Source organism: Vicugna pacos, chromosome 1, assembly GCF_048564905.1.
Source record: "Vicugna pacos chromosome 1, VicPac4, whole genome shotgun sequence".
NCBI lineage: Eukaryota > Metazoa > Chordata > Mammalia > Artiodactyla > Camelidae > Vicugna > Vicugna pacos.
In genome coordinates, this window is record NC_132987.1 from 77,971,102 (window position 1) to 77,992,769 (window position 21,668).

General features: G+C 36.2%; 1 long non-coding RNA gene across 1 annotated transcript; it reads right to left on the bottom strand.

Annotated features, from left to right (window-relative positions):
• Positions 1 to 1,340: 1,340 nt before the first annotated feature.
• LOC140697723 (uncharacterized) lies at positions 1,341 to 21,185 on the bottom strand. Its single transcript, XR_012074996.1, has 4 exons — positions 21,100 to 21,185; positions 2,839 to 2,983; positions 1,790 to 1,900; positions 1,341 to 1,692 (listed from the first exon to the last, which is right to left on the bottom strand). It is a non-coding gene; the product is annotated as an uncharacterized lncRNA (long non-coding RNA).
• Positions 21,186 to 21,668: the final 483 nt, after the last annotated feature.

Below are 21,668 nucleotides of genomic sequence, written 5' to 3' on the forward strand. Positions count from 1 at the left end.
GGCATCCAAATGGCATGGACTCTCATATAACTGGATGTCCCCCTTGAATTTGTAACAGCCTGTGCTTGAGATGATCCCTCCTCAGTTGGAATGTCCCATAGGAGTTTAGACAAGGCCAGAGCAGCTTAGCCTCATTAGTTCCTGACCAACTTGGTCTCTTTAGGGGTGGCACAGCTGTGTGAGGTAGGGGTCTCCTCCTTCCTCCTTAGAGAAAAGGAGGAGTTTTTGGACTTTGCACCTGGTAAGAGCTAAAAACACGTGAGAGTCCCATGGGGTACTCATCAGATCACTGAGACGGATGATACCTGTGCTGATACTGAAAGGAGAGCCCATGAAACCTCAGTCGATAAAGAATCAACCAAGATTCCCTCACAAGCAGAGAGGGGAGGAGAGGTCAGATCCTGGGTGTTTCTTGTTCTTGCCAGCAGATCACAGGGCTTCCCAATAATGAGGTTCCTGGACTTGTGAGCAGCTCACAGAGCTCCTCAGCCCACCTCAGAGACACTAGCACTGACTGGAAGAGGTCAAGCCACTGGTCACATATCTACATTGGGACCCTTTTGTACTTGGACATCCCCAATACCTTTCCTTGAACTCGGATTGAGCATCCTCATTCCGTTTGTCAGGTGGTCCTTATTAACTGGTCTTTTCTAGACTTCACCTCTTCTCTCACAGGGCTGGCCACTTTCCTTTTACTAAACCAAAAGTGACTATGGAGAATGCTATTGCTGACCCCTGGAGGTCAGCAAGGAAGGCAAAAAGCCCTGTTGCGGCTACTACCACCTTATACGGGGGTCAAGAGGACAGCACTGCTGGCCAGACGGTAGGCAAGATTGCTATGGCTCCCACTCATCCACAGGCATCTGGTACTACAGAGAAGGCAGCCAGAGGCAGGAGGCAGACGTGCGTGAGCCTCAGTCTTTGATCCCTAGCCATGCCACAGTATGATCCCCTCAAGGGGGCGCAGTCCAGAAGAGTCTAGGGGCTACACAATGTGTGCACCACACGCAGGCATCAGGTTGCTGGGCAGAGTTGCTCTGAATTATGCCAAAGGCTGCCACCATTCTGCCCCATCAGACTGTACTCAAAGATCAGAGTCAGTCATCCTCATGTGAACTTCCCAAAGCCTCTACCATCCTCCCACTGGAGCTAGGGTGAGCCCAGAGCTCAGTGGGTATAGGTGCAGGTGAAAATGCCATGGTCTGTCCCTTCGTTCTCCAAAACTTTGTTACTGACCATTTTGAGTTGAACTCCAACAAGAGTCCTCTTGCACTGTGTTGTTTGAGCTAATAGAATGAGACCAAGTTTGGTGCTGAAGCAAAGGAAAGCTTTATTCTCTGATCAGAGAATGGAGAGAGTTGCAAGCCTGTGCTCTAGAGTCCAGGCTCTCGTGGACAGACTAGGGGCAGGGCTGCTTTATAGGGATTCTGTCAGTGAGGGAGGGGGTGGAGTTCTTGAGAGGTGGGCGCAGTTGTGCTGCTCATGCTGTAGATCGCAGTGCTGGGAACACCATCTCTGCATAAAGCTGCTCCCACTGCCACCAACTTGAATTGAGGTGTTGTGTTGAGGCACTTTTGCACACAGTTCCCAAGCTGAAGTGACAGGTGCATCCATTTTGCAAGAGGAACTCTGGTCTGAAGTGCTGATTGCAAGGCCTGTGCGCACAGCACCCTATGAGCAGGTGAAACCAGACTAAGCACAAAGGAAAATAAAATGATTAGATTTTATTACTCAGATTCTATTTTTATTCCCTGGGAATTGTTAATGGCTTTGCAGGTGAAAGTTCTACCTGTGCCTTGGATGCAAAGTGACTGAGATAAATGTAGTGGCTGGTCTGGATATCTCTGGTGATCAGTTGGAAGCATGGAGGTTTTCAAAAAGAGTTCTTGGGAGGTCAAACCTGCAAAATTAAATGTCTTAATTTTACTGCTAAGGAACTGAAAATCAGCAGATGTAATATATCCAATATTTTATTATGAAATTCTGATAGCCCTTAGGTCTAGAACTTGTGGTGATTCCAAATCTGAGAACTAACTCCCAGACCTAAATCCCCCATAGCAGTGGAGGAGCTGCTGTGTTTTAGCTTGCAGTTTTCACCCGAGCTCTGCACCTAATTTTCCAGAGTGAGGAGAAAAGAAGGAAAGGTTTTGTGGAACAACTGAGTCATTTTTTATTTTGACTTTCTCTCCTCTTTCAGTATCATTTTAAAAGGAGTTTTTATCATCAAACACAGAACGTGCTTTATTCTCATCCCTACCCCTTTTCTGGCCTCCTCTTCCTACCTATACACATGAAGACTCTCTATCTGCTGAGTCATCACAGCAGGGCAATGAGTCAGCTTGTGGCTTTCCTTTATCCTGAGGTGTGAATTAACCATTGGTTATTATTTAATTTAATCCTGAGTCACCAGTGGACATTTTTGTTTTCCTTTCTATATAATTTCCATATCTATAGATATATTAGTCTCTCATACCCATTATAATACAAGTGACAATGAAGTTTTCCCCTTTTAAACCCTCAACTTCACCTGCAGCAAGCAGGACAATATCATTTCATTTCCTATTCCTTCCTGATTGTTGTGAAGAAAATGATCATGAAGTGCCTGAGGCCCAACATGTCCAAAATGAAAAGAATGGACTATATCACGGTCCAGCCACATAGCGTGTATCTTTGTGTGTCTGAGTGTGGTGGTGGTGATACCGCCTTCTGCAGACTTCATGGTTCCACCAGGAGGGATGTGAATTAGCATGTCACTCCTGCCCTCTCTCCATCCCCTCAGAGGAGGAGGAGTGCTTTTGCTTAAGGCCGAGTTTGACATAAAGAACTGAGAATGCATACCTCATCTCCTTTCTCCTTTCCTCTGTCTTTGGGATTTGCCTGACGGCCAAGAGCTCTTCATTCTGCCCTCCTTGTCACCAGCTGGACAAGGGCTGACTCTACTCCCCTTCCCTCTCCCTGACCAGCTCAGGGGTTGAGGACAGGGCTGAAATGCAGAGAGACAATCCAGTTCTGAGCTTGGGTATTATTAGGAAGACTGTGGTTGCCATATATCCATGCCATATCCATCATAAGTGGGATTTTTTTTTATCTCTGAATTGTTGTACTCTTCTGCCTATTTCAAGTATAGAAACTGGGAGAGAAAAAACAGCATAATTTACTCACCTTCTCCTACACCCAGCAAAATAGGCTCATTTTTAGTCATTACAATTTGGATGACATTACTTAGCTGCTTGTTTTGGAGAAGCCCAGAATAAAACCTATCAATAGTGGACTGCATTTGGTGAGAACCCCATGAATTTGAAACTCTGATTTTAGGTGCGTACTTCATAATGTAGATATGATTGGACATATTTTTTTTCCTTGCCACCAAAAACGTGAGAAAAATGATAATGACCTGATTTTTTTATGACAACATTGTAAGTAGTAAACTGAAATTACCAGGTGTAGATACTTCAATCAGTTTCTTGAAATTTTTTATGCCCCTGTTTCCTTATCTGTGGTATAGGGATGATAGTACCTCTCAAAATTGTTGGAAGGGTTAAATTAAATGAAAAGATGTATATGAGAAACAGTTCGGTACCAGGCCCATCATAAGCATTTGATATATGTTTAGTGAACACCTATGGTATGGTAGGTGCTGTGTAATAGAAAAGTATTCTTTATGAATCAGCAAACTCAGTGACCTAACATTTTGCTGTCCAAGATAGAACCATTTAAAAAGAAGGAAAAATAAATTAGTCTTTAACTGGTGACCTCATCTTTTCCCCTTTTATCTATTCTTTAAATTTATCTTTTTATTTTTAATTCAACCAGTGCCATTTTGAGTCTATAATATCTAGTTCTTGATGTTTCTAATCAATGGAATTTCTTTTAAAAATTGTTAATATTGCCTTAAGAAAGAGAGAAATACAGAAGTGTGCTGCCAGTTTGGTCTCTTGGTGGCATCCCAGCTGACCACAGGGTGGAGGGGACAGGGAGGAAGGCTGGAAGGTTACTTGGCTCATGACTCCAGACTAGTCAAGACTGGGTTTGAGGTGCAAAAGGAGAAAGGTAGAAATGATCTCAAATTTTTCTTTCCTGTCTGTCTGGAAGATGAAACATGCTTCACCAAACTTGTTTAGTTTCTTTGATATTCCTATGGAACAGCACGTGTTCATGAGCCATAGGTTTTGGGAAAGGAGGCTGGGAATTGGAGTTGGTTCCCTGAGTCTTTACCATCTCACCTACTTCACAGTGACTCTGTCACAGTTGGTTCTTCTCAGGAAGGTGCTGAGGAAGAGGGAGACTACTGCACAAAGTCAGTCCACACATTTACAATCTCTAACAGTCCTGTCTCCCTCCCAGAACTGGAAGATCCCCAAATCTCCTGGTTTAAGAAGAAAAAAAGAAAAAGGAGAAAGAATTCTTTCTCACTTTTAAGATCTGAGCCTGCTGGATTTGTTTGCTTCCGCATAATTTAAGGCAATGAAGAGACCATCTCTTCTCTATGCTGAGGAAGGGAGATTCTCTTTCTCTCTGAGTGGCCTTAGGAGGGCTTGTCCAAAGCAAGTGTGACAGTCTGGGGTTTGGCTTGGTGAAGTGGTGGAGAGAGTCTTAGGCAGAAGGCTCTGGTTTTGCTCTGTCAATAACCATCTGTAAGAGAATACTTACCTTCCTGGGCTTCATGGTGATTTTCAGAAAAATGAAGGGACCAACCCAATGATATCTTAATTCCACTTCAGTTTCAATATGAGAAAAAGTATACCTTCTGAGTCAGAAGGGGGAGTTAATTAACTTTCAGACTTCTGAATTTTTAAAAAATGTCTCCTGTTGTACTAAATGTTAAGTATTCTATTATATATCACATTCATAATGTAAACCCACTTTTATATGCTTATTGAGCTTGAAGCTTTTAAAATTCACTTGATCTTTTTTCCAATATTTGATTGAAAATAATCATCTATCATGCAAAAATAATTCAAGAGTTGGAGACTCTTCCTTTATTAATGTCTGCTTCAGGTATTAAAAACATAAAAATAGTCTGAGACCAGGAAGAGGTCATATAAAAGTGCATTTTATTGGGTCAACGATTCATTTTTTTTTAAACATTTTAATATCACTGAAATTGGAATTTGCCTTATAATAGATAGCATCTTAGCATTCTGCCATAGATTAATTGGTGATGCTTTTCTTTTCTTAACAATACTTAAAAATAATATGCATGCCTGCAATTAATGGCATCTTAGATTTATTGAAATACAGTAAATATTAATTTACTATAAATGCCTAAATTTAAGACTAACTTTCTAATCTTACATAAATGCATTATATATGCTAATCTTTAAGCTTAAATCTGAATTTCATGAATCTAATATATCTTAACAATCATTTTAAATACACAAAGCTATATTGAACATTTTTCATTCAGTGGAAGTTCCAACTTGAACCTAAGCTGAGATTTAACATGTCTGGGCATGTTGAATGGACCTGAGGCTGCTTATGAGATGTTAACATATATGAATTGATTCGTATGAGGTACTCTCAGAGGAAGAAGAATGTTCTGTTTTGGTGTCTGCGACTGGACGCACGCATATTGGTTGTGTTCTCTGGGAAGCAGCACTGAGATGAAGTAGGGCGTACAAACAGTTTATTAGGGAAACATCCATGAAAGATAAAAGCAAGAATTGTACTGAGCAGGGAAAGTCTACAGATCTGACAGTCTGGGCCCACATACCAGGGAGCTCTAGAGCAAAGATTGTCTGTAAGATTGGGTCCCCTACTGAACAGAAATGTCCTGTTAGGGTTGCCAAGATACACGATGGTCTCCATTTGAAAGTTGAGGTGGATTTTGAACACACTGCAACGGGAGACTCAGCAAACTGCATTCCTTGCAGGCAGAATAAAAATTCTTTCTTACTGAGAAATCTGAGAACTTCCCCGGTAGTACAGTGTCTGTCTTAAGTAGCCGTTCTGATCCAAGGACGTATGCCTGAATCCTGTAGCAAGAGGCATGTAGCAAGAGGTCTGAGATTTTACCCTAACAACTTAGCCTGGCACAGTGTCATGGACACCGATAGAAGACATGAGACTCCTCGATCGAAAACAGAGGACTTTATTATTTACAGCACAGCATTATTATTATTATTCATAGCATGGTTGCATATTTCCACAAGGTGATGCAAAGAGGGCTAGAAGATGTCTGTGCATGCAGTGGGGTGTGTTGAAGGAGAACCTCTAGCTTAGGGAATCTGACTCTTTCATAATGGGTAGAGAGCCTGCCTGACTTTTGCCCCAGAGGACAGTAAACAAATCTGCCCTTTGCTCCAGAGGCAGACATTCTATCTTCCAAGGCTTTTGGTATGCAAACATCCTTAAAAAGCTAACCCAGAAGAATGGAAGCCAATTCTTTGCTCATAAGATGTGCAGAAATATGGGAGACCCATGGAGAATCATCTCCCAACAAGTTGCTCCTAACAGAAGCTTAAGGGAATGTTTTCATAAGTGACTCTAGAAGACAAGGGGCACAAAGTAGAGACAACTCTGCTTGGTTCTAAAGTGTTGACGTATTATAGGGAGAAGGACATTTTTCCTACTTCTTGCAACACAAAGGACTTCAGCTCAGAGAGAATTATAGGGGAGGCTGTGCCATGTAGGCACCTGGAGGATTTACAGTTTGAGGATCACCAAAAAACCCCCAGCATTATCGACGTGAACATCAGTGCTCTCACTGACTTCCCCTCTCAGTGTCTGACTGTAGTGAGTTAGGCCACAGCCTGAAAATGATGAGAAGGTTGTGAAAATTTTGGAGATACTCTTTCAGGACCTCTAGAGATAGTTGGGCAGGGATGCAAGGGCTGATTTTCTTCAGACCAATTCCTATCACCTGTGGAGGTGAGGATTAGAGGCAGAGAAATTTGAGATGTGACCACTGCTATTATCCTACTAGTATCCTGGGGAGACCTGCTTAAAGAAACTCAGGTCATGCCAGTCGTGCTTATTCAGTAATTCTCATGAGTTCTTTGAGATATGAATGACTATATTTAGTAACTCTTTTCAACCTAATTATAGTTGGCAGTGTGTCTGTTTCCTTATTTGCCCCGTAACCTTCCTTTCTCTGGAATGCTGAAGGGAAGACTGAATAAGCAAATAATTTCATCTAGGTTAAAAAAAAATTAAAGATTTAGAATTAATGAAGGGATTTCTCATTCACATTTCAAAGCTCAGTTCAATATTTGTCTTTTTCTTGAAGCTGGTTATTCTAGATCACTGTGGTTTCTTTCTTCTTCAACTCATACGACTAATTCTAGGAACGGCAAAACTGTTTCATCACGTATACTTAATCAGTTAGAAGTGAGTAGTCGAGTAGTCAGAGTACGTTATTGAGAATTGTGAGACCATGTCCCAACTCTTGGGAAAGGCAGTTGCGAGCAATGTGGTCCATGAAGTTGGTACGGAGAGGTTGCAGATGCATGTTATATATTTAATGATACTTGCCTGAGTATGTCCTTAAATGCTTTTCCACAGAAGACAGAGCAATGAAATTCCATGAAACAGGTGTTCTTTTTCCAAACAAGTTTGGAAAACATTGCAAAGTATGAAACGCTTTGGAATTCACAGTAAATATTACCATAATAAAGGCTATAAGAAATCATGCATTAAAGTAACCTGCTTCAGTATGTATAATTTAGGATCTTCAAAAAATTTACTACAGTACCTCTTTTCCTAACAAACTAGTCACTACATAACACCCCATGATAGGCTTAGTTTTATTCTCTTGTGCAGAAATACAATTCTTGAGTTATTTACCTTTTCATGTTTTTGTTTATCTCTCTCTGCAGCTGAACTATAAGCTTGTTGAGAACAGGGACTGTGTCCTAAACTTCTTGTATGTATCACAGAATTTAAATCAATGCCATGTACATAGTTGGAGTTCAATAAGTATTTTTTTTAATGTCTTATCTAAGTGTACCATGGTAATAATGGTGGCGACAGAGTCACTGGTATATTCCCAGTGAATTCCTAACTGAATTGCAAGTTAGGATTAAGTGTTAAGACAGAAGAGGAAACTAAAGTAAAACACAGTTCTTGAAAAAAGGAGCCTAAAGGTTTTTAAGGCAATTAAACATTTTATTTTATTTAAATTTTTTCAGTCTTACTGAGATATAATTGACATACAACATTGTGTAAGTTTAAAGTGTACAATATGATGATTTAATACACATATATATTGTGAAACGTTTACCACAATAAGGTGAGTTAATACATCCTTTACCTTAATTACCATTTCATTGTTGCTGTTGTTATGGTGAGAACATTAAAGCTCTACCTTCATAACAGTTTTAAGTATATCAACAGTATTGTTAACTATGGTCACCATGTGGTGCCTTAGATCCCTGGAACTTACTCATCTTAAAACTGAAAGTTTGTGCCCATTGTTCAACATCTCCTCGTTTTCCCTACCTCTCTGTCCCTAGCAACTTCCATTCCATATATAAGTAAGATCGTATGGTATTTGTCTTTCTCAGTCTGATTTGTTTCACTTAGCATAATGTTGAGACAATTTTCAAGTAAAAACAATGGGCTCATATTGCAGCAGAAGAGAATGAAGTAAGAATATAGAGAAGAGCCTGACAGTGGGTGTTAGCTTCCCTGGAACGGGTTATCTGACAGGGGGTTCCCATCTGGACCAAATGTGCAGTTTGCTTGGATACTTGTGAAACAGTATAGCAAGTAGTGAAGTGCGTTTTCCTGGCCACACTGCCCAAGTTCAAGACTTAGCTCTGCCACTTGCTGGTTGTCTGACCTCAAGTCAGTCTCAACTGCCTATCAAGAAAATGGAATAAAAAGAGTGCCTACCTTGAAGGATTATTATGAACATTAAATAAGATCTTTATAGAATTTTCACAGTGCCTGTTCCATGTAGTAGGCAAAAATCAATACATGTAATCTATTATTCTTGCTAGAGTAGATGAGAAAAAACACAGAAAGGTCTTTGAATTTTTGAAAAGCAATGTAGTGTAAGTCTTTTTTCCTTGATATTTTCAGATGTCTCTTTTTTTCTCAGTTTTTACACACCTGATACATGCTATGTCTTGTATGGCAGTATGATCAGTCAAATTTGTACAATCAATTAAAGTCTTACTTTAGTGAATGATTTTACTTAAGGGCAAAAACCATATCCTACATTTTTTTGTAACACTTGCTGAGCCAGCACAGTATTTCCTAGCAGTTTTATGCTCAGGAAATGATCATTAAATATTACATTAAAGAGTTAAAAAATATATTCAACATTAAAAATAAATAACTTCCAAATGTGATTATGAATTAAGAGGTAACTGGTTCTTTTAAGTATGACCAGGTATGTTAGCTGGCTAGATATCTGAATTGCTGCTCTGCATGTTTTCTTATAATATATGCATACTTTCTTAAAGCTGCTATCATTTTGGATATTAACTATTTCAGTGTACATTTCTTGGAGCCTACTTTTAGAGTTGCGTTGCCTATTTACCAATTCCCAAGCATTTTAATTGCATTTTTAAATAGCCATTTTTCTCTTTTTTCTATTTAACATTCATTATTTATTTTCTTCAACAGTACCAGTCATTCTTTCAGGTTTAACACCATCAAGTTTAGAATTAAATATTTTAAAACAATTCCTCAATTGTATATTACTAAAAATATAATGGTTGATGGTAACATATATTCTTAAACATCCGATTTGTTTCTCATTATTTCTGTTGGCTATTTAGGCTTTACTCAGCTTAGACCAGCTTATGTTTTTTCATCTTCTCTCGTAAGTCATAAGGTCTATTTTGGAGCTTGGCTGGAAGACTCTCCCTCACAATACTATTATTCTTCCTGGACAAGAAAAACATAGCCAGGAAGAAAAAACTTGATAAACCTCCTAAATTGTTACTGTGTTTTAGGAACTTGTTGTTATATCTGAAAGCCTCATAGCAATCTTATGAGGCAAGTACTAACATTATTTTACTGAAGATCTGGAAGCCTGGGAAAGTGAAGAAAGTCATCTGAAGTTAATTGCTAGTAACTAGTTGAACTAGGATTTAAGCCTGAAGGTCAGTCTGGTCTGAGTCTATAGTTGTAACACCACCCTATGTATTTCACCTATCACTTTTGAGACAGTACAGATAGCCCTGGACTTAAAATTTTTTGACTTTACGATGGTATGAAAGCAATATGCATTCAGTAGAAACTGTATTCTGAATTTTGAATTTGGATCTTTCCTAGGCTAGTAATGTGCGGACTGACACTCTCATGATGCTGGGCAGCGGCCGTCAGTCAGCCATGCCATCAGGAGGGTGAACAAGTGATACACTTAACAACCATTCTGCTTTTCATGTTCAGTACAATGTTCGATAAACTACACGACATATTCAACACTTCAGTATAAAATAGGCTTTATGTTGGGTGTTTTTACCTAACTGTAGGCTAATGTATGTGTTTTGAGCATGTTTAAGGTAGGCTAGACTAAGCTGTGATGTTCAGGAGGTTAGGTGTATTAATGTGTTTTTGACTTACAGTACTTTCAGCTTATGATGGATCCATATTGTAAGTCAAGGAAGATCTGTGGTATTATTTTTATAGTTAAAATACAAATGATTAATCAGAAATAGACCATTTTAGACTGTTCATGGACAGAACATTGGAATACCTCCCACTTTTCTCCATATGTACTACAACTCTCTGAATATGTTTCATCTTAAAAAGAAATGGAAATGGTTCACAGTAACTTTTAAAAAGCTAACATTTGTTCTACAGACTTGAGTCTGGTTCTCCTGTTTTCACATTCACTCAGCACCCACTGAGAACTCCCATTCATGTTGAGTCAGCTAGTAAGTGCATAGACAGTTCTAAAGCTTATGAGTAAGAGAATTGGGATGACTACCATTGTGTGTATCTTTATTTTAAAGCCAAAATTTGAAGTTTGAATAAATGGCTCAGTCTCACCGATCCCCCTGTGAGACTAAGGTTTTATATCATTGACTCACTTGAAACTTAGTCATCTATAAAGCAACTAGAACATAGTGAAGAAGAGGAATAATTAATTATTTTATTTATGTTATAAAGTATTTCAAAAACATGTATTTCTCATTATCGACATTGTGTGCTTTTATCCACTATTAGTTTTTTCCTGTAAGAGCTCTAAGCCTAAACTTGGCTTTCATCTGAAAAGTTTTCTGAGAATGTTATCTTCCTCAGAAAGCTCACAAAATGATAACTTGGAAAAAAGGGAAGCAGAGGCTTTTGCTCTGGGCTTTCCACCATATGATAAGAAGATTTTGCATAAATCCCACATTAAGAAAATTTTCTTGTATCACTGAGCTTGCAAGAAGAAAGGAAAATCTCCAAGAACCCCAAACACACAAACACATGGAGAAGAAAATACACATGCACAAAAATCTATGATGTAAAATCAGAGGAATGAGTAAGCTTCTGTGAAAAAGCAGGGTTACACTGCTTGTAATGCCTGTGTCAGAGCTAAGATAAGGAGACTAAGCCTTAGGCATGTAACAAAGTGGAGTGGCTGATACCATGACTCCCAGATTAAGCTGTGGATCTTGGAATGGCCTAGAGTGTTCTCAAGTCAGCAGTGCTAACTGGATCTCAGAAAAAATTAATTATTCTCTGGATGATAGTATATTCAATTTAGCTTCCCATGATTTCCCAAATTATTGGAGAACTGTGTCTATTAAGAAAGGTGAGAAATGGAAAACAAGAATCCTCCTGCTTTAAGTTGAGACCCTCTCCATGCAGGGGAGGTTTACTTTTTGCCTTTTTTACCTTCTCTTCTTTCTTGAAGTAAAACAGCTACACTCTAGAAGTAGTAGTGAACAAGAAACGAAGCAAACCCTTGCAGGGTCTGAACCCTAGCTTGAAATAATCTCAGCTTCTAAAATTACACTAAAGTGGCCCTAGATTGTTAAAGCCCTTAACCACTTGCCAAAAGGAATATAAAAATCTCTCTCTGGGAAGATAATGTAGGTCTAAATTTGATTCTAAAAATTTTTAATATACAGTATCTGGCACTCAAGAAAATAAGTAATAAAAGGCACCTAAGTATGTAAAAGAATATGATCAAAATTTAAGAGAAACAATAAATAATGTAAAAGAGCCACAGGAGTTTGAGAAAATGCAGGTACCGGATGCAGATTTTAAAGTAACTATGCTGACTATGTTCAAGGTAATTTTACCAGGGGATGAAATGGAAGCTTTAGAACTAAACTAAGTTTTTAAGATCCCTGAAATTAAGAATTTCATAATAAATATGGAATCAGATTAAATCCAGCAGAAGAGAGAATTAATGAATCAGAAGATAGTTCAAAGAAAATATTGTTTAAAGATAGAAAGTAACTAAAGTATTAGAGGATGCTGAGGGGATTGTCTGAGAAAGGTTTAACATGTGGCTAATCAGAGTTCTTGGAGGAGAGGAGAAAGAAAATAAAGCAGGAGTATATTTGAAGTAATAATGGACTTTCAATTTTTCAAAAATGATTGAAAACATTCAAGCCACAGATTTAGGGTGCTTTATGAAACCCAAGCAGAGCAAATAAAAGCAAAATCACTCATAGATATGTAATAGTAAAACTGATGAACTACAAAGACAGAGAAATGCTTAAAAGCAGTTGGAAAAAAGTTTTTGTAACTCCACAGGAATCAAAGAAGGATTAGCTGTCTAAACTCATGGTATGTAGCTAAAGCCATGCTGAGAGAGATTTTTAGTTTTAAATACATATATTAGAAAAGAAGAAAGATTAAAGTTAATGAGCTAAATAGACACAGTAGAAGCTATAGGACAATGAAATAAATGTTGAAAAATCCAAATGCTAATTTAGAATCCTTTTTCCACTGAAAATTTTCTTTATGAATGAAAGTGAAATAAAAGCATTTTCATACAACCAAAAACTGAGAAAATTCATCACTAGCAGATTCACACTAAAAGAAATACTAAAGCCTGTCCTTCAGTAGGAAAAGAGAAATGATTCCACACGAATGACTGGAAGTGCAAGGAAAAGTAAAGAGCACCAAAAAGGGCAAATATGTAAGCAAACCTAAAGAAATGTTTATTATTATTATTATTATCATCATCATCATCATCTTTGGAATTTTAAATATATAGAGTTAAAACACATGATAACAGTGTCATATAAATATGGAGTGGTAAACATGAGGTCCCATGCTCTAAGTTTGCTGCATTATCTTGGAAGAAAAGTACTAAATTATGTTAGACTCTGTTAAATCAAGAATCTTTGTTTTAATGGAATACTACTCAGCCATGAAAAGAATAAAATAATGCCATTTGCAGCAACATGGTTGGACTTGGAGATCATCATACCAAGTGAAATGAGCCACAAAGAGAAAGAAAAATATCATATGATGTCACTTGTATGTGGAATCTAAAAAAAGGACACAAATGAACTCATTTACAAAACAGAGACAGACTCATAGACATAGAAAACAAACTTAGGGTTACTGGGAAAAAGAGAATGGGGAAGGACAAATTGGGAGTTAAGCATTTGCAGATACAAACTACTATATATAAAATAGATAAACAACAAGGTCCTACTGTATAGCATAGGGGACTATATTTAATACCTTATAATAGCCTATAATAAAAAAGAATATGAAAAGGAATATATTTTTAAAAGGATAAAGAGGGGAAAATCCATGTTTTAATACCTCAGGATAACCCTCCACCCCAATAAAGAACAATAAAGAGTGTATAACTAAAATAGTCAGTTACTCAAAAAAGGTAAGAAAAAGCAACACTGGAAAAAAAAAAAGCAACACTGAATGGTGATATTTTTAGCTTGATTCTTTGTGATGAGTAAGTTTACTAAAATTTAATATGTGCTACGCCAGAAAGCATGTCTCAACATATTTTTTAAAGGAATAAACATAAAATAGAATATGCTTATTGACCATAGTGGAATTAAGATAAGTCAATAAGATAAGTAGAAAATCCCCTAAATGTTTGGAAAACAAGCAATATGCTTCTAAGTAATCTGTGAGTCAAAGAAGAAATCACAATAGGAATTAGGAAACATTTTTAAATGTTAAAAAAAAACAACAACCTGGCAAGCTCATGTTATGGAGCTATGCTGAAAGAGAAATTTTTTAGTTTTAAATGCATCTATTAGAAGAGAAGAAAGGTTAACTGAGTTAAGCATCTATTTCAGGAAGTTAGAAAAAAACAGCAAATGAACCTTGAAGAGGGTAGAGGATAGAAATATTAAAGAAAATAAATCAGTGGTAGATTTTTGAAAAAATTATATAGATCAACAAAACCAAGAAGTGGTACATTGGGAAGAAAAATAAAATTGACAAACCTATTATGAGACTGATTAAGGCAAAAAAAAGACAGAGCGGAGAAGGCAGAAATACTTAACATTGGAAATAAAAAGGTGACATTTCTGTAGATACTGTTTCTATGCCAATAAATTTGAAAATTTACATAAAATTAACAAAGTTTTAGAAAAATACAACGTTAAAACGGATACAAGAAAAAGTAGAAAATTTGAATATTCTTGAATAAAGATATTTGCCAGTGGATTTTAAAAAAATATTTAAGAAAAAATGCTAGTTTTATTATAAATTTATTTTTTTTCCTGGAGAACAAAATAGGAAGAAACACTCCCAGCTTACTTTACGAGGCCAGTATAATTTTTATAATAAAAATTTTACGAGGTTTCAAAAATGAAAATTATAGGCCAAACTGACTCATAGTTGTGGAAGTGCAATTAGGAAACTGAATCAAGCAATATGTAAACTATTGACCTAGTTTGATACAGGATAGTCCAAAACAAACAAAACAAACTATAGCAAGCATTATATTTAATGGTAAAATGTTTCTCTCTGAGATAAGAACGATGTAAGGGTATTACCTATCATCACTTTAAGTCAACATTTTAGTATATGTCCTAGCCAGTACAATAAATCAGGAAGTTAAAATATTATAATTGGAAAGGAAATATCATTATTCATGCACAATATAATTTTCTACTTAGAAATCTGGACTAATCACTAATAAATTATTAGAACTAATAAATAATTTTAGCAGATTTGCTGCATCTAAAGTCAATATAAAAATCACATATTTTTATGTATCAGTGATGAGTTAGAAAATGAAATAAAATAACAATTGCAGTAGCATTAAAAAGAACACAACAAATACCTAGAAATAAATCTGACAAAAGTTGTGCAAGACCACTATTCAAAAAACAATAAAAAATAAGGAGAGAAAAAATTTAAAGTCTAAATAAATGGAAGAATATACCATATTCATGGCTTCAGTCAATATTTTAAAGATGTCAGTTCTCCCCAATATGAGTGACTGGATTCAGTGCAATCCCAATGAAAATTCTGATTTTTATGTAGAAATCAACAAGTGCATTCTAAAGCTTATATAGCAATGCAAAGAGCCAAGAGTCAAGAATAATCAGCTATCCTGAAGAACAAGGTGAGAGAACTTGCTCTCTCTGATATTAAGCTAATTAGGAAGTTACAGTAATTACAATAATAGATGCTGGCACAAGATGGATAAATAGATCACTGTAACCAAACAGTGCCCAAAAGCAAACCCACACATATATGTCTGCTTGATTTGTGATAAAGAAGGAATTACTGGACAGTGTGAAAAGGGAGATCTTTCAACAAATACTGTAGATGAACCTCATATCCACATAGACAAAAGTGATAACCTCTACTTGATATCACATGCGAGTATCAATTCTAGATGGATGTTAGATCTTTTATAGTATTATTAATAAAAATGGGCATGACTATCCATAGTTTTTATTAATAATATTATATATAAATCATTAATCTAGCCAAAATTTGTTGACTTTATTAATATTTTAGAAACTAACATGGAATGCAATGAACAATTTTGTGCCAATTTATTGAAAACTTAGACAAAATTTCTTAGAAAAATGACTTACCAAAGTCAATTCAAGCAGAAATGGAAAGCCTCAATAATCTTTGGATCATTATCTTCACAAAAAAGAAAGAAAACAGGGACAACTGTTTTTAAAGGAAACTTCTACGAAGCATTTAAGGAGAGATGATTACAATTCTACTAAATGTTTTCTTGGGAATAGAAAAAGAGGAAGTATTTCAAACTCATGAACTAGTTAGGCCTTGTAACAAAATCATAAACAAGTATTGTGGTAGATTAAAAAAAAGTGTATACACATTCTTTTCATCAGGATGAGGGCTTCATATCCTTTCCTCTGTGATATTCACTGCTTGTGACTGTTTTATCAATAAAGGATGACAGATAGCAGAAATTGTGTTTCCAGTTGTGGACCTAGCTTTTAGAAGGACTGACAGGTACTGCTTTGGTCTCTCGGAGCTCTGAGCCTCTATTAAGTAGTGAGACTACCCTGTTACACAGACCATGGAGAGGCCCTGATACTATCTGGAGGAACCCAGCTGAGCTTAACATTCCAGCCTTCCCTGTTAAGGCACCAGACTTTTAATTGAATTTGTCTTAAACTTCAGCCCAGTCCAGTCACTAGCTGAATACACTGAATGATCTCAGTTGTGCCACAAGAACTGAGAATTTTCCCAGTTGAAAAAAACCCTGCCAAAGTTTTCAACCCAATAAAATCAGGAGGCAAATATAAGTGTTGTTTTAAGCCTCTATGTTGGGGAGAACCTGGTTCTGCAGCAATAAATAACTGGAAAAGACTGTGTGAAGGAGCATATTTGCATTTCAGTATCAGGTATGAACACAGATGCAATAATCCTAAACAAATTATTTGCAAATGAAGTTCAGTGAAGTATAAAAAAAGAACATATTGTGACCAAATTGAGTTTTTCCAAATATGCAAGAGCGTTTATTATTAGAAACATCATTCATGTAATGTAATGAATGTAATTTGCTGCAGTAATAGATTAAAATTTAACTTTATTTCAGTAAATGCAAAAAAAAACATTGATATGTCAACAGATACTATAAACACTCAGAAAAATTGGATTAAAGAATATTTTTAAATTTTGGCAAACAGTCTTTCAAAAATGAACTGCAAACATTCTTAATGGTAAAATGTATTAGTATTTCATTTAAAGTCAGGAGGTTGTCTATTTTCAACATTTCTACTTGACATTGTACTGGAGATCCTAGCTAACATGTAATACATGAAAAAATAAAAAGTGTTAAAAATACTATTTATAAAAGCAACAAAAATAAATACAAAGTAACAAGTCTAACAAAAGATAGGCAAAACCAAATAGAAACTATTTAAAACTTTGTTGAAAGATATTAAAGAAGACCTATATAAATGGAAAGGCATAGTATTTCATGGATAGGAAGATTCAAATCATAAAGATTTGTGTTTTAAATTAATCTTTAGAATTGATAAAATTCCAATAAAAATTTCAACAGTTTTGTTTTAGTGAAATTTGACAAACTGATACTAAAATTTTATATGAAACAGAAAAACCCCAAAGATAGACAAGACATTCTTTCTTTTTAAATTTTACTTTATATTGACGTGTAGTTCATTTACAAAATAGCTTCAAGTGTATGGCAAAATGATTCAGTTATACATATACATACATACATATTTTCTTTTCAGATTCTTTCTGTTATATGTTAATAAGAAATTTAATATAGTTCTCTGTGCTATATAGTAGTTCCTTGTTTATTTTGTATGTAGTAATGTGTATCTGTTAATCCCAGACTCCTAATTTATTCCTCCCCGACTCTTTTGGTAACCATAGTTTGTTTTCTATGTCCATGAGTCTGTTTTTGGTTTGTAAATAGAATTTTTTTTATTATTTTTCTTTAGATTACACATATAAGTGAAATCATATGATATTTGTCTTTATCTGACTTACTTCCCTTAATATGTTAATCTCTAGATCCATCCATGTTGCTGCAAATGGCATTATTACATTCTTTTTTATCACTGAGTAATATTCCATTATATATATTATATATATATAAATAATATATATCTATAGCACATCTTCTTAATCCAGTCATCTGTCAATGGACATTTAGGTTATTTCCATGTCTTGGCCATTGTAAATAGTGCTGCTGTGAACATTGGTGTACATGTGTTTTTTCAAATTATTGTTTTCTCCAGATATATGCTCAGGAGTGGGATTGCTGATCATATAGTAAGTCTATTTTTAATTTTTTAAGGAACCTCCATATTGTCCTTCACAGTGGCTGCACCCATTTACATTCCTACCTATACTGTAGGAAGGTTTTTCTCCACATCCTCTCCAGAATTTATTATTTGTGGATTTTTTTAAAGGTGGCCATTCTGACTGGTGTGAGGTGATATCTCATTGTAGTTTTGATTTGCATTTCTCTAATAATTAGAGATATTGAGCATCTTTTCATGTGCCTTTTGCCCATCTGGATGTCTTCTTTGGAGAAATGTCTATTTAGATCTTTTGCCATTTTTTGATTGGGTTGTTTGTTTTTTTGATAATAAGCTGTGTGGGCTGTTTATATATTTTGGAAATTAGTCCCTTGTCGGTCGTGTCATTTGCAAATATTTTGTCCCATTTTGTATGTTGTCTTTTCGTTTTGTTTATGGTTTCCTTTGCTGTGCAAAAGCTTTTAAGTTTAATTAGGTCCCATTTGTTTATTTTTGCTTTTATTTCCAATACTCTAGGAGCTGGTTTGAAAAAAAAATATTGCTTAAATTTATGTCAAAGAGTGTTCTGCCTATGTTTCCCTCTAGGAGTTTTAGCGTATCTGGTCTTACATTTAGGTCTTTAATCCATTTCGAGTTTGTTTTTGTAAATGGTGTTAGAGAATGTTCTAATTTCATTCTCTTGCATGTAGCTGTTCAGTTTTCCTAGTACCACTTATTGAAGAGACTATCTTTTCTCCATTGTACATTCTTGCGTCCTTTGTCATGGATTGACCACAGTACCTAGGTTTATTTCTGGACTTTCTATCCTGTTCCATTGATCTATATAGACAAGATATTCTTGAAGAAGAAAAATAAAGTGGTAGGACTTGCTATATCAGCTATCATGATATGTTATAGAGCTATAGTGGTTATTGTTAAAGGATAAACATACTGATCAATGGAACTGAATAAAGTTCTCAAATAATATATAAAAATATAATATTTGATATATGTATATAATAATCAAGAAGTACTAAATGTAAGATAAATATTTCAGTTGCAATAAGCAATTTATAAGTTTAATAAACAATCACTCAGAAAGGAGGATATACAGGAAATCTGATTTTCAAGGACAGAGAATTCATGACAATTAAAATTGTTGTATCTGCACCTAAGGAGAACACACAACTCTGTCACAGCTCCAGTGAACATTCTGTTCCCTCTGCTGCCTGACTAGTTTCTAATCATTGAAAAAATACGTTTCAGATACTGAGATGTTCCCTCCTTAATTAAGTTTCTCTGGGCTAGCTTAAAGAACAGGTCATCGGTCTCTTTGCTGTACTGTCTTTGTGAGGAATATAAATTACTAATGTATTTTTGAACTAAAATCACAGTAATGCAATTTGTTTATATGTTTGCTCTATCAGATTGAGTTTCTTGAAGATAAACAGCCCTTTTTATAGACTGCAATTTTGGCCAGTCTGTGTGCTAGGTACTGAAGATACAGATATAATTACATGTTGAGAACGTGGTTGGATTCATGAAAAGGGTTGAGAGAAAAAGGAAAGAAAAGAAGAAAGAATGGAGAGATAGTAACTTATTTTGAATTATTCAGCACTGTGCCAATAATATTAACATATATGGAGTCATGGAGTTATAGAGCTGGAAGGGACTTTAAGGCCATCTATCAAATCCTCTTATTTTACAAACAACAACTAAGCCCTGAAGAGGTTTTGTGACTCATTCAAGGACACCTGGCTCTTTGGTCGTGGAAAGTACTGAAGTCCAGACATCCTGACTCGTAGGCCAGTGTTATTTCTCTATGTCATATTGCATCTAGTCCTGGCCTCTCTAAAATAAAAGGAAGGAACTTAGTATCTGAAAACTCGTGCATATTATCTGACCATGACACATGTCCACTGTCCTCTAAAATAATGGTTTTAAGTTTGCTTAAGAGGTTGTTTTGTATCTTCCTGTGAAAAATCAGGTATACATACCTTAAGATTATGTGGTTTAATACTAAATTATGTACCATGGTTTAGTCCCTATATTATTTGTAAAACCCAAATATCGTCAAGTTATTCTAATTTATGTTAGAAAAACATCTGAACCCTGGGCTGGACAAGTAGCATTATTCAGATGTATGTAAATTTACATAATTAAGTGTTTTTAGTGTTTAGATTATGTGATTGTCCCTAATTACATCAGGTCAAAACCTCTTCTTAAAATTTTGTTTCAACCTGAGATATATCCAATCAATTAAGACACTGTTAGTTAATATCTGCTTTTATAATTTTACATAGTTTAATAATCCACTTAATGTGATTTAATTTTCTAAAGCCTGAAGTGTTTTTTAATAAGCTTTGCCTTCAAATCCTAATAGGATTCTTTCCCTCTCATAAAAAAGTTGTCTCATTTATATTGCAAGAACTACACACAAAATAAAATATTTTTCCTTGCTTGTAATGATGTCTCAATATGAACCTGTATCATTCATTAATTAAGCCACCTAATTAGCTAAAAAAATTGACTGAATAACCACTTATCATTTGTCAGAGAGCTAAACTCAACAGAATTTTCCTTGTTCTCTGGAGATGGAAGGTAAAGAAAGGGGAGCCATTGAGAACATAGATAAAAGATAGTCAAAACAGCATCTAGTTTCTGCTTTCTGGGTCTCTAGAGACGTCCTAGACACATCCCAGACTGTTGTAGGATGTATTGGGAATTTTCTCCTGTCTTCCCTGACCTCTCCAAAAGCAGGTATTTGATTAATCAATTTGAAATTCTCAGCTTTTCCTAAAACCAGATTTCTGAAAGCATAACTATATCAATAATAGATTGCTGCATCAGGCCTGTTTATTGATATCCTCAGAAGTTATGCTGTTTGAATGTCATGAATAGGATTTGACTGCACTGCAGTTCCACTGTTCCTGTGTGTGTGTGTGTGTGAGTATGTGTGTGTATGTGTGTGTGTGTCCCCTAACCTGTGTCTTACTCTACTTACTCATTTCTAAATGGGGAAGACAACTTTCCTGGAGCTGAGAGCTTGAGGGAGCTGTTCTGAAGCAGGAATGAGTGCTGTTGTGTTGCTCTGCCCTGGTGCCCTGCTCCTTTGGGGCCAGTACTCTGTGGTTTTGCTGGGGGCAGCCAGTCACACCATCACAGGCCCTGTGTGATCACACAGGGAGACAACCAGCCTGACTGTGGCCAACCAGTGACCTGGCCAGGGGGCAGCAAGGCGCCTAGGCCATGTTAGCCAGGGCCCTCTGGGATGTTCTAAACTGAAGTTGAGAGAGAAAAAAATCTCTCTCCTCTGTGTTTAGAGGCTGTGAAAATGTGATTGTGTCACCTGCCACGTGAAAATACTGAGACAGGCGTACCATCATGCAGTGCTGACTAGAACAGAGCAAAGAGAGAAAGCAGAGACAGGGCTGACAACATCTCGTCCCTGGTCCTGGCCCTGTTCCCAAAGGAGCCCTCATTCCTTTTGTTCTTTCTTTGATTCTGGGGCATGATCCAGGATCTTCAGGAAATACTCTTTTCACGCAAATGTATTTGGGTTGTGTTTCCTGA